This window comes from Ochotona curzoniae, unplaced genomic scaffold (assembly GCF_017591425.1).
Source record: "Ochotona curzoniae isolate NIBS_2020 unplaced genomic scaffold, NIBS_Ocur_1.0 contig_908, whole genome shotgun sequence".
NCBI lineage: Eukaryota > Metazoa > Chordata > Mammalia > Lagomorpha > Ochotonidae > Ochotona > Ochotona curzoniae.
Window position 1 is genome coordinate 11100851 of NW_024466607.1, and position 12549 is coordinate 11113399.

The 12549-nt window shown below is 44.2% G+C and overlaps 1 long non-coding RNA gene across 1 annotated transcript in view; it reads left to right on the forward strand.

Moving 5' to 3' along the window:
• LOC121165613 overlaps window positions 1-12549 on the forward strand; it is a 157480-nt gene that overhangs the window by 72814 nt on the left and 72117 nt on the right. The gene's annotated exons all lie outside the window — the stretch shown is intronic.

A 12549-nucleotide genomic window follows, 5' to 3' on the forward strand; every position in this document is an offset into this window, starting at 1 on the left:
GGCACGGGCAGTTATGTTGTCTGAGTTCTGCTACTCTGTTGGTTCTATCCATGAGTGCTTTACAGCACATTAATCCCAATGAGAAACTCAACCAAAGATCACATGCAGCATGTATAAACTTGGTGAATTTTGCTCACAGTTGAGGGAGGGGAGCTTTCAAGAAGGAGCTCTTATGTCCCTTGCTACAGAATTCAGACACAGCACTGATATCTTCTCTCCCTCATCCCAGCCACCTTTTATCAATATTTATAATTTTTTCAGTGCCTGGGGATATCAGGAGCTTGGGAAATTTTACCATATGTTCTTATGAAGGTTTATAATTTTAGAAATGCATTAAAATATGTTTTTAGATAGTCAGTTCTCAAGAGGAGTTTTGTGCCAGTTACTAGGCTAATTCTACATTGCCCACCTCATTACCGATGTACAACCAATGTGTTATCTGAAATTTTATGCCAGTTGCTAAGACAACCCCACCTTCTCCACTTCATTATAGACACTCAGCCAATGCATTTCCTAGCTTATTTACCAGTTCTCCCTGCAGGCACAGGCCTTGCCTGACTATGGACAGCTGCCCATACTGTTCACATTGTATGTGACCGAAAGGGCACGGCTATGGGAATAGTACAAACTATAGGAGCCATTAACTGATACATTCTGAGGATATGCTGGAACAATACTAAGGTAGAACAGGGACTCCAAGAAATAGGGGAACCATCAGCCCCAAGAAGATTGAGATTAAACCTCCTAGAACTCAGATCTGTGGAAGTGTGGAGTTTTGAACCAGCAAAGTGTCTACCTTTAATGTGACTTGGCCAAGCCACTGAACTCATCTGCAGCCATTCAGCAGGAGCCTGTATCACACTCATATGGAAGGACCCTTAACTCTGAGATGGACTTTTCTAGTTTTTTTTTAAAGTTTTTTTGATTAACATGTAATACTTATTTTATGGGATACAATGCAATATTTTGACAAGCATTTATAGCTTGAATTGATCAAATTAAGCAATTAGCACTTCCATTTCCTTATTTGTTGGCTTTGTTTGCAGTCTGAGAGCTCTTTTCTTCCATTTCTGCATACATTGCAGAATACTGGCTTGTGAACTACAGTCAGCCTACTGTGCTGTGGAACACTAAAACCTATTTCTTCTGTTCTGTTATTGGTTATCCAACTTCCCTCTTCCCACCCTTCTCAGACTCTAGCAATCACTATCAAGTTCAGATGGACTTTAATTATTTTACTTGACTTCATCTTATTTGAAGGAGAGAGAGAATCTTTCATTCATTACTTCCTCAAAATGCCTGCTATAACCAGGGCTGGGCCAGACTGAAGCCAGAAACCAGAAACTCCCTCCAGATCTCTCACGTGCATGTACTCAAACCATGCTCTGCTGCCTCCCAGTATTGCCCATTAGCAGGAAGCTTGTTCGGGTGGGAGGAGCTGGGACTTGAACCAGTACTACAAATGGGATGTAGACATCCCACGTGGTGCCTTAAATGCCGCACCAAATGCACACCCTAGAAAGGCTTTTTTCAGACTTTCACATATGAAATGAAACTTGTGCTCTTGCCATACTGTGCAGCCCAGCCCTTCAGTAAAGCCAGTGATTGTAGCCTTACCCATGTAGACTTTGGGGTTTTCTGATTTCAGACCCTAACTGCTGGTTGAGCATTAGGAAGTATATGTTATAATTATTGGAGGTGTTCATCAGCGACTTCCCATATGGTAAGCAACCTGCTGAGCTCTTTACGTGGTACATTCGTCTCCTGGAACTACTGTAACAAGTTATCACAAATGTGATGGCTTGAAACACCATATCACATTCTTGCTCGGTTCTGGAGAAGTTCAAAATCCAGATGTTAGCAAGGTTGTCTTTTTTTTTTTTTTTGCTGAAGGTTTTGGGGGTGGACCCCTTCTTCACTTCTTTCAGCTTCTGGGGGTTTTATAACCTTGTAGTGTGTGGAACCTAAGTTCAGTTTGCCATCTGTCTTGATGGAATCTTCTCCATGTCCTCTCTTCTTGTACGTACATTGGTCACTAGATTTAGGATCCACCTTAATCTAGTGAGATCTCATCAGGACCATCAATCCACTGTGTTTGCAAAGATACTCTTTCCTCATAAGCTCAAGTTCTGAGGTTCTGGGTAGACACGAAGCAAGAGAATGAATAAGATATTCATTCTACTGTAAGTAGGAATGGTTAAATTCATGGCTGCCATTTCACCAAAGGAAAGTTGAGGCCCGGAAGGGAAGGAACACACCTTGTCACTCAACTGCCCTGCCAGTCAACTGGAAGAGTTAGGTTGTAGACTAAGTTCAGTCTGATGCCAATCCCATTTTGTCTCTGGCACACTCTGCTGCTTCTAAAATAAAAAATAAATAAATAAATAAATAAAAAAAAGCCGTGTTGCGAACTCAAGCCTGGAAAGTAATGGCATCAACAGCTATCTGCCCATTGCCCTCCAAACTGTACTACTCAGAAACAAAAGCACCGAGCAGGCCCATGAGGACTTGGCTTTTGTTTTGGGTATAATGTTAGATTAAAGCTTATGGTGAGCTCATCATGGTTTTGTAAATCAAAGTTGTCATATCATGTATTGCAATTCTGTCTCCAAATCATCGCATGATGGTAGGGACACAAGACCATCTTCTCTGGGATCCCACATCTAACCAGCCAGATGAATTTCAAACAAGTCACTTTTCTGGGTTTGGGTCTCTGTAAGAGGGAAATAGCATTAGCCAATGTTTTGCAATTGTGAGTATATACAACATACTTGTATAGTTACGGGAAAGTGTCCTTGCTCATGTGTGTTAATATTTGCTGGAGTGCAGGTAGGGTAGTACAAAAAATGTGTTCACTGTTGACTTTTCACCTCCATGTTAATGGTTAACTCTGTCTCTCTGTTGAACTATGCAGCTTGTGGGCTTTGGTCAGAAAGAAAATTCTGAAACACAGAATGTGGAAGTGTGTTAATCTTTGTCTTTCTTCTCTTTTACTTGATGTGGTTTATTTCTGTCAAGTTAGGTCAGGATAGCTTTTTAAAAACATGATATTTCAAAAATGCCATACTATTTACTGCCATACTATTTATTACATAAATCTGTGAGCAGATGTTAAATGTCTGAAATAGAAGTATTTTATTTATATGCTCGTGGTGTTTTTAAAGGTTAGGGGGCATCTATTGCAGCAGTTCAGAAAATCATTCTTTGCATGTTGCTCAGTAAAGCAAAGGCCTGTGGCAGCACCAGGTGATGGGAACGGCATGAACTCTGTGGTCCCACAGACCTTGGTTCAGATTCGAATCCTGTGACCCTCTAACCATGCCACCTTGGGCAAGTCTCCTCAGATACTTCATAAGATACAGAGACTTTCGGATGAACCTGTGACATGTAGTAGGAACTCAGTCATTTCACTCTCCTCGCCCCTTTCGTCTGGGAGTTTTTTTCTGAGTTGAGAGACCATCACGAATATGTTGTTAGATCTCATCATCGATTCCCCTTCCTCTCCAAGTCTACCAGCGAAATGGAGAAGGTGAAGCTACTTTTCTCATTTTCATTAGGTGTCAGGGCAGTTTCTGGAGGGAACCCGAGCAGCACAGAATATTTCTTTCCCATGAAAGGAAGCAGCTGCCTCCAACCCAGTAACTGTAATAATGTGCTGTTGTGCCTCACCAGTGGGTTTTTACCGACATTGCCTCTGCAACAAGAGGATGGTTTGAAGCAACACAGTGAAATTGGCAGTGAGCTCACTGGATAAATCACTGTTGAAACTGTGGGGATTTCTGCTATGGAAGTAACAAGCATCCATGGCCTGCTTTGGTGCCCAGCCCAGAAAAAAATGGGGCCTGTGCCTGGTTCCAAATTATTTACTGTTCAGCACTGTGGGCACATTTCCTGTTGGCCCTGTATAGAAATGACGGATGCCCATAATGTGAACTAGGCCTCAGCCTGTCAGAGGGATTATTTAGAAGGGAAAACCAACATGAGAGTAAGGAGGGGAGGGCAAGGTGGCTGTGTACTGAATACCGTCAATGGAGGCAGATGCGAGAGAATGGAGCAGCTTGCCTTGGCAAGCCTTCCCAGTCCCAGCAGCACACGCATCACAGCCTTCCTGTTCTGTTCTTGTGTGTTTCCATTCCAGCAGAAGGGATGAGGACAAACGAGGAACAGCTCCTGCCTCCCAGAGCCTATCGGGCCAGAGGTAGCTTATTAACTACCTGATGCAATCAGGCAGGGTCTCTGCAGCCCACAGCCTGGGTTCCAATCCTGTCTGTACTGTTTCCCTGCTCTGTGACCTTGGGCAAAGTGTCTGACCTCATGGGACCCCTGTGTGTTCTCATCTGTGAAATGGGAACAATACTGAAAAGGATGAGAGCATTTCTCCATTGTCTGCTACATGGGAGGTGTTTCAGCATTAGGCAAACTTAATGCTCAAAGAATCCATTCTCATTATAAGCTGAGATAGAGGCCACAATTCCCAAACTGAACACGGGAGTACTTGAATACATCTGCTGAGCTCTCCTGGTGTGCAGGTGCACATTCGTGTGCGTTGACACACTGGGGTTTAGCAGAGGGAATCTGAGTGTCTGCTGTTAGCACCTGGGCTGCTCTGGCTCCAAGTCCTCTTTGTAGCAAGTGCTTCCAGGGAGCCGAGCATCTTGCCAAGAGCTAGAAGCAGTATCAGGTTGTCAGCAAATCCCCTGGAGTGCAAGTAGGAACAGGGAGGGGAAGAGCTGCATCTTGGGAATACAGCTCAAAGTCCCAGCACTGCAGAGAGAGCCAGGGAGGGAAGAAACACATGCTTTCCCAGCCAACTGTCCCAGCTGCCTTGTAAGTGGACTCCCCATTCCCAACACCTACTGCAACCTCCCCATAGCAAAGGACATGATCTGAACTTGTCAGTGTGTATAGATTGTGAGCATATGTGCCCAGCCTTGTCAACATGCCACCACATACTTACACTCAAAGGGCTATCTTCCTAAGCATTCTTGACGCTGAGGAAATGGCCTTGTTTCTGACTGGATCTGTACAAGCCCTCAGCAATGTGTTCACCTGACCACATGCTGACCTTCTCAGCATGTCCTCATTTCCAGCCCAACACTCTCCTCCCTGAATTGGAAAGAACATTTAGCCCTCAGGGCTCCAGGAGACACAGCCTGCAGTCACCCTCTGGCTGCCTGCTGCAACCTGACTGAACCAGTTCCAATTGCTGGGACCCACCCAGTGTGGATATAGATGGCCAGACAGGCCACAGCACCTGTCCCGGTGAAAGGGTGGGACTCCACCCTCTATCGCTGCAGCCTCTCCTGGCTCACCACCTCCAGCCATTGTTCTTTGAACACAGGCAGGGAGGCATTGTGGGAGAATGCACTGGAGCAAGAATGGGCTGTGAGCCATAAGACTTCCAACTGTAATATCCTGGTGGAGGGAGAAGAGTACCATCGGACCCCAGGTTCAACGGCCCCCTCCCATCTTGGTTTAAATATCCAAATTTGCAAAAATTTTAAAGAGATTTATTTTATTTTTATTGGAAAGGTAGATATTTACAGAGGGAAGGAAAAACAAAGATCCCAGTTTGTAAATTTTTAAGTGAAATAATTCTTCACTGTCCTTTTTCTGCCTGTTTCCTCTCCACCCTTGTCCCTTAAATTTTTCTTCTTTTCTTTTTTAAAGATGAGACAGGGAGCATGCTTTGATCTGCTTGCTCACACCTGAGATGACTGCGATGGCTAGAGCTGAGCCAGGCAGAAGCCAAGAGCTAGGAGCTATCTGGGTCTCCCACATGGGTAACAGGGGCCAAACACTTGAGTCATCTTCTACTGCTTTTCCCAGCACATTAGCAGGTAGTTGGATCCCAAGTTGAGCCTCCAGAGCATGAACTGGCTCCCATATGGGATGTGTAATGTTCCAGGCAGCAGCTTTACCAACTACATCACAACACTGGCCTCTCTTCCTCTTTTCTTCCATACCAGGACCAATATTTCTATTCATTGTCTAGTACTCTTGGCCATATATCCTGGCTAAAGATTCCAACCATGACAGGGTTGTCTGAGCAATTAAAGGTTGCAACTATTAGGACTATAAGGTTTTCAAGAGCAAGACTGCACCAACCTCCCAATCCCCATCCCGGGTCCTAGTTGAATGAATAAATAAACAAAAGAATGGCTACTTAGTATAACAAGTTGCCCTGGGCTAACCAGACCCAGACTCCATCTGGTAACTTGGATCACTGCAGGATTTCATGAAGATGAACTCTATAGCAAAGACTGGTGGAAACAGGAGCTGGTATTCCACTGAAGTCTCTTTTATTCTACACCACTCATTCTTCATCCCCGCTGCCACCTGTCTACTCCAGGCTCTCCCCAGAATGCTCTGTCTTGTTACCTGGGTGCTCAAGTGAGATCCTGAGAGTTAACGCTCTGTCTGTCTCCCTCCCTTGTTGATCACCACTGAGTCCTAGTGATCTCCCACACCAGAACGTCTCTCATATTCATTCACAGTCAGTTCCATCTCTTGTCTCATTTAGAATTGTGAACCTCCCAATCTTCCACCAGTTTGTTTAGTCAGCATAACAGTCCATACAAAATCAGGCCATGTCATTTCCTGGCTTAAACTCCTTCAGCGACTTCTTATTACACTCAGAGTAAAATAGAACTGAACATTTTGAGAACATCAAGACAACACAATGTTATAGTGAGAGTAATGTTAGCTGCTGTAACAAACAGAACAAAAATGTATAGAGGCTGAAGCACAGCAGGATACTATTTCCTGGTAATATGACTGTTGGGGGTGAGTGGGCATAATCAGCAAGGGGGTCCAAACCTGAGCTTAGGAAGGAACCAAAGCCCCCTGGATCCTTCAACTTAACCGTCTTTGGGCTGGAAGAGTGGGAAAGAGCTCATGAGAATATAAATCTGTTTCTTAAAAATTCTGGCCTTAAAACAACGTGTATTCTTTCAGTTACTACATAGCAACTACATAAAAAAAAAAAAAGCAAAAAGGATGGGAATTTGGCCCCTGATTGGAAAACTACTTTGTCTTTTTTTTTTTTTTTAAGATTTATTTATTTTTACTGGAACGTCAGATATATAGAAAGGAGGAGATACAGAGAGGAAAATCTTCCATGCGATGATTCACTCCCCAAGCAGTCGCCTATAGCCTGAGCTGGGCCAATCTGAAGCCAGGAGCCTCTTCCAGGTCTCCCGTGCAGGTGCAGGGTCCCAAGGCTTTGGGCTGTCCCTGACTACTTTCCCAGGCTACAATCATGGAACTGGATAGGAAGCAGGGTGGCTGGGTTATGAACTGGTGCCCATATGGGATCCCGGCGTATGCAAGGTGAGGACTTTAGCTGCTACGCCAGGCCAGAAAGCTACTTCTCAGAAGCAGCTCGCCTGATTTCGGGTAGGAGCCAATTATCTCTACAACATGTGGTACTGAAGGCCGTGTATGATCTGTCCTAACCATTCCACATCATGCGAGGACACTGGAAGTATCTCTCACTCTGAGTGGGCAACTCTATTTCCCACAGGATCTCACTTTAGCTCCTGTGAAACCGTCCAGCCACCCAACCAACCTATCTATTTCTAGAGCCGACTAGGCTCTCTCCATGCCTTGGGACCTTCACACAGCTTCATCTTGTACTCCAAGGTTCTTTGCCGGCCTCCACTCATCTGGTTCTTCTGGGCTATCTCTGAATAATTCCTTCTTTCTAACTTAAACAGATCCTCATTAGAGATGCTTCTCCTGACCTGCTCCACATACAGCCCCTGGTACCTGATCCTTCACCGCTTCTGTGTGCAACACACCAACTGACCCTGACCGACCTCCTGCACATGCCATCTGACACCTGATCCCTGACCTCTTCCGTATGCAACCTGTCAACTTCTGTGTTATCCTCGTATGGGACATATTTTTTTTTTCTTCCTAAAGCACATATAATTAAATATTTCTTTGTGTGTATCTCTGGGAGTGCCTCTCCCACCAGACTGTATGAGGAAAAGATTCATTAAGTTTTTTATCACTACACACTCTGGGCCCGATTCAGTACTGTATATATGTTTATTCAGTTCATGGATGTATGTATGAATGGTTGCCTTGCTTTTGGTATTCGTGAAATACAATTAACTAAGATCAGGAGACCAAGTGATATTGTTTTTACTTAGCATGTGTTAGATACCATTACTTAGCTAAAAGCTTTATATGTTTTATCTAGTTTAATGTTCAGATCAGCTTAAATTTTGAAAAATTATCTTTTTGAAAGACATAGACATGGAAGGAGGAAGAAAAACAGAGAGGCAGAGATAGAGCTCCCGTCCAGTGGTTCATTCCCCAAAGTCCTGTAATGGTTCGGGCTGGGCCAAGACCAAAAACAGGAAAAGATACAATCTAGGTCTTCCACATGGGTATCAGGGCCCCAACTACTGAAGCGTCACCTGCTACCACCCAGGGTACATCTTAGCAGGAAGCTAGAGTTCTCAGTGGAGCCAGGACTAGAACCTAGGCACTCTGAGCTGAGACTAATCACTCCAAGCACCATCTCAATCATGGTGCCACATGCACACCCTCCCAGTCAACTTTTTAAGATAAGTCTTTTTCCTCTCCCTTTCTCCAAGAGAAATCTGAAGCTTGCGGTTCCTAAGCATTTGGCCATGGTTCAGACAGACAGCACTGAAGGCAGAATTTCTACCTGTAATACACGTTTTCAAAGGATAGCTCTCACCAGGGTTTGAGATAAAGGAAGAAAATCTGGCCAGCAGGAAAAATAGCTTAAGCAGACTGCTGTAAGACCACACTTTTTAATTCATTCCTGGCCCACTTATCTGCAAGGACACTCAGAAGTTCACAGGCAAATGGAATGAAAAGATGCTTATTTTCAAATAAAAATTTGAAATACATGAACACAAGGGATCATCAAAAAGTCCCTGAGAAGGACCAGCATTTTGGTGCATCAGATGAAGCCACTATTTTTTCTCTTCTTTTTTTTCTTTTCCTGTTGGGAGTTCTGTGCTTCTCCTGGATGTTGTTTCCCAATTCTTTCTCCAGATTAGGGAAGTTTTCCTTTATTATTTCATTAAATACCTTTTTAATCCCAGCTTCTCTCTCTGCACCCTCTGGAATTCTCATAACTCTTATATTTGGCCTTTTAATACTTTTTTTTTTTTTTTAGCTCTGCTTCCAGTTTTTTGTTTGTTTCTCCCTGGAAATATCTTCCAATTCTGAGATTCTTTCTTCTGCTTCCTTCATTCTATTTTGGAGCCACTCCACTGAACTTTTAATTTGTTCCACTGTATTCTTCATTTCTGATATATCAGCTTTCATTTGATTCATTTCCTGTGTGATATATTTCTTAAATTCCTTGAATATCTGCTTTACGTGTTTCTCATTGCTGATAAGAAGCTTTATAACAAGTGCTTTGAATTCTGTATTCCCCATTTTCTCAGTGTATTCCTCAGTTAACTCTGAGGTTGGCAAAGGGTTTTGCTCCTTTGCAGGGGAGTCTTCAGTAATATTCATTGTGCCTTTGTCTCTTCTTTTGCTCTTAGTCATTGTACTTCTGGTTATCAGATTCTTCTCCTTAGGGTTGGTTTCCAAGCTGTGTCACCCACAGGCCTAAAGTTCGATTTTACTTATAGTGGTTGGTACATGATTCTTTGTTTGCAGTCATTTGTGCCACTCCCTCCATCGAGTTTCAGATCTGGGCTCTTATGTTAGACATCCACCATGGTCTGCATAGCCCAGCTCCTGGCTCAAAACTCCACTTCCTGTGTTCCTGTGCTATGAATGCACTGTTGTTTGTATGACATTTCTCCCAGCTCTGGTTCGTACATTCCCGGAATGATACCGCATGTGCAGCTCACTGTTATCCCTGCAGTGTCAAAGCTTTTGCCACACTGTACAAAATGGCGCCTGATGTGAAACTTGTGGAGTTCTTGATCTGCTAACTGGGGGCTACCTGGACCTATTTTGGGTGAAACCTGAAGGATGCTATGTCACTGCAATTCACTGAGTCCGAAATGAGTTCGCTTCCAGCTTAGGGCATGCACAGTCCTGTTCCATAGCCATTGCTTCCCTACACAAAATGGTGCCCAATTCAGCTGTAGTGGGGGTTTGGACAGTGAAACCCACCCTATTCCCATACTACCTGTTTGGGATCTGCTGCTCTGTCTTTGCTCCTGGTTAAATCAAACTAGCAGGACAGGCAGTTCTTTGTCTGGGTTCAGCTCCTTCGTTCCCAGTGAACTTCCCTTCCTACCTGGTTGCTGGTGGAGTTCTGGCCACTGGTGGAGTTCAGATTTCCACTTGTTGAATGCCACTGGCATATAGGGTCACTGCAGCACAAGTCAGTGCTGTGGACAAGCAGTGAGTAGAAGGGAATTCATTTTTGCTTCCCAATTTGGAGTTTCCAACATTATCACCCTGTCACAAGAATGAACTTAGTCAAAGCCCCAAATGAACCCTTAAATTAACACCCCATGAACTGAACTCTGCTTGCTTGAAATCTAAGACAGTTTACAATTTCAAACACCATTCTTGGGGAGGAAATTTAAAGGCAGGCTTGTCTGGATTTCTCCAAATTGCTTTCTGGGATGACCCAACTGATTGGCATACTCTGACGTCTTACATATTTTGCCCTGTTTGTGGTGAAAGTGAAGTGACTTTGAAACTGGAATCACACTCCTAGGCACATTCTGGGTCACCATTAAGGATTAGGTTGACCATCACACAGGGCTTTGAAGCAGTGAAAGGCTGAAACACAAGTCCAAAGAAGGTCCAAATGCCTATTTCCTTGGGGTCGCAGCATTAGGATTTTCATACCCTGCATTGGGTTTTAAGAATCATATCCCTTGACCATGAGGCTTGTTCTCACAAGGAGTAAATACAGCCAGCACCAGCATCACCCAGTGATGGACCATTGACTAGACTTGGAGTTAGCAGGCCAGAGCCTATACTCTCCCTGTCTTCATCCCGGTGTGTACCTAGCCTGTGACATTAAGACAGTTATTTCCCTCCCACCACCCCCCACGTTGTTCTTGGAAAGTATGCCCCTACTGTTCTTGGAGAGTCTAGCATTGCATCACCCATCTGAGCCAACTTCACTCAGCCCCATGTTCTCGTGCCCCTGTTCCATGCTGGGTATCAGCTTGTGACCCTCAGAGTCCACCTGTGCTCCACTCCTTGCCAGAGATGCCACTCTCCACCCCCACCCCACACCAAAACCAAAACAGACACAAAAACACTTTCTAGTTGTTTTTGTCTTTGGATTTCTGCTTGGGTTGGGTGAAGTAAAGACATGAATAGGAGATCACAGAGTAGAAAGAAAGAGGGGAGAAACCATTTTTCTCTTTTTCTGTGTCTGACTCAGGCAGAGGTGGCACCTTCACAGACCTAGCTTCTATCTTCTGAGCCCCGCTGGTATTACATACACCTTATTCCTCCATCCGTCCCAGCCTTTGCTGATCTGTGTCCCGTGTCAGATTTTCTACTACCTCTCTAGTCGGCTGCACCAAACCCTTGGCATGGATTCTGTCTTCCTGATGATACACCGGCTCTCCTCTGTTACTTAAATGGGCCAGGCTTCTTTGCACTTCTGTTTTTCTTTGTCAAGATCCCAAACACACCTTACACTTGCAAACAGGAAATCTCATCTTCTTCATAGGCCTGGGAAACCCAGAGCCATCTGGACTTGGGATTTCTAGAAAGCAAGGCCCCAGAGCTTGAGTCCAAGGTTGTATGATGCCAACTCATTTCTACCTTATTAAATCCTGAAAAAGCCCAGAGAGGTAGACACTTGCACAAAAAGGTCACTGCTCATTTCAATCAAACCACATTGTGGTGCACGGCTGGGCTATAGCCTTCAGTCAAGATTTCCTGCATGGTAGATTTTTTTCTTCCCTTGGATAACAGTGATATTTGTTGCAAGCATGTAATAGAGTTTGAAATTACCCTGGCATGTTGTTTATTTTTCTTGAGAGTGGTGGTAGACACTGAGCAGCGTTTATCTTGCACTGTCATTATTTTTATTAAGTAAGCCCTTGCACTCCCAAAGTGTGCTGTAAGCTCAGTAAATATTTTATTAGCCTTTGTGATTCATCGGTGCATCTCTCAGCCCTGCTGGGAAGTGGGTCACTGTGACAGCCCCCATTTTACCACCGTCACAAAGGAGAGAAATGGGGAAGCAGCTGGCATCTGAGAGCAGAGGATGCAGCTCTTCCTTCCAGGGATCCAATCATCCAGATGCAAAATGGATCGGTAGTTCCCCTATACAGGATTGGGCTTGGAATTATATGTAACGGCGCATGGAAGCTTCCAGAACAACAGTAGGTGACAATGGTTCCCCTTTCCCCACTGCTGGTTCTCCTTCCCTTTACTATACCAAGGCTTAATGAATTCCTCCCTCAGAGTGGGGAAATAGGAGAGGAACCAAGGCAATTTGTGAGGGATGTGGTCTAAAAATATGGCCTGTAAAAGCTCTTATGGGAAGAAGGTATTTAAGTTTTCTTTGTGGTCAAGCAGATGATAATTTTTAAATCTGTGTTGAGGGTGGAAAATCAT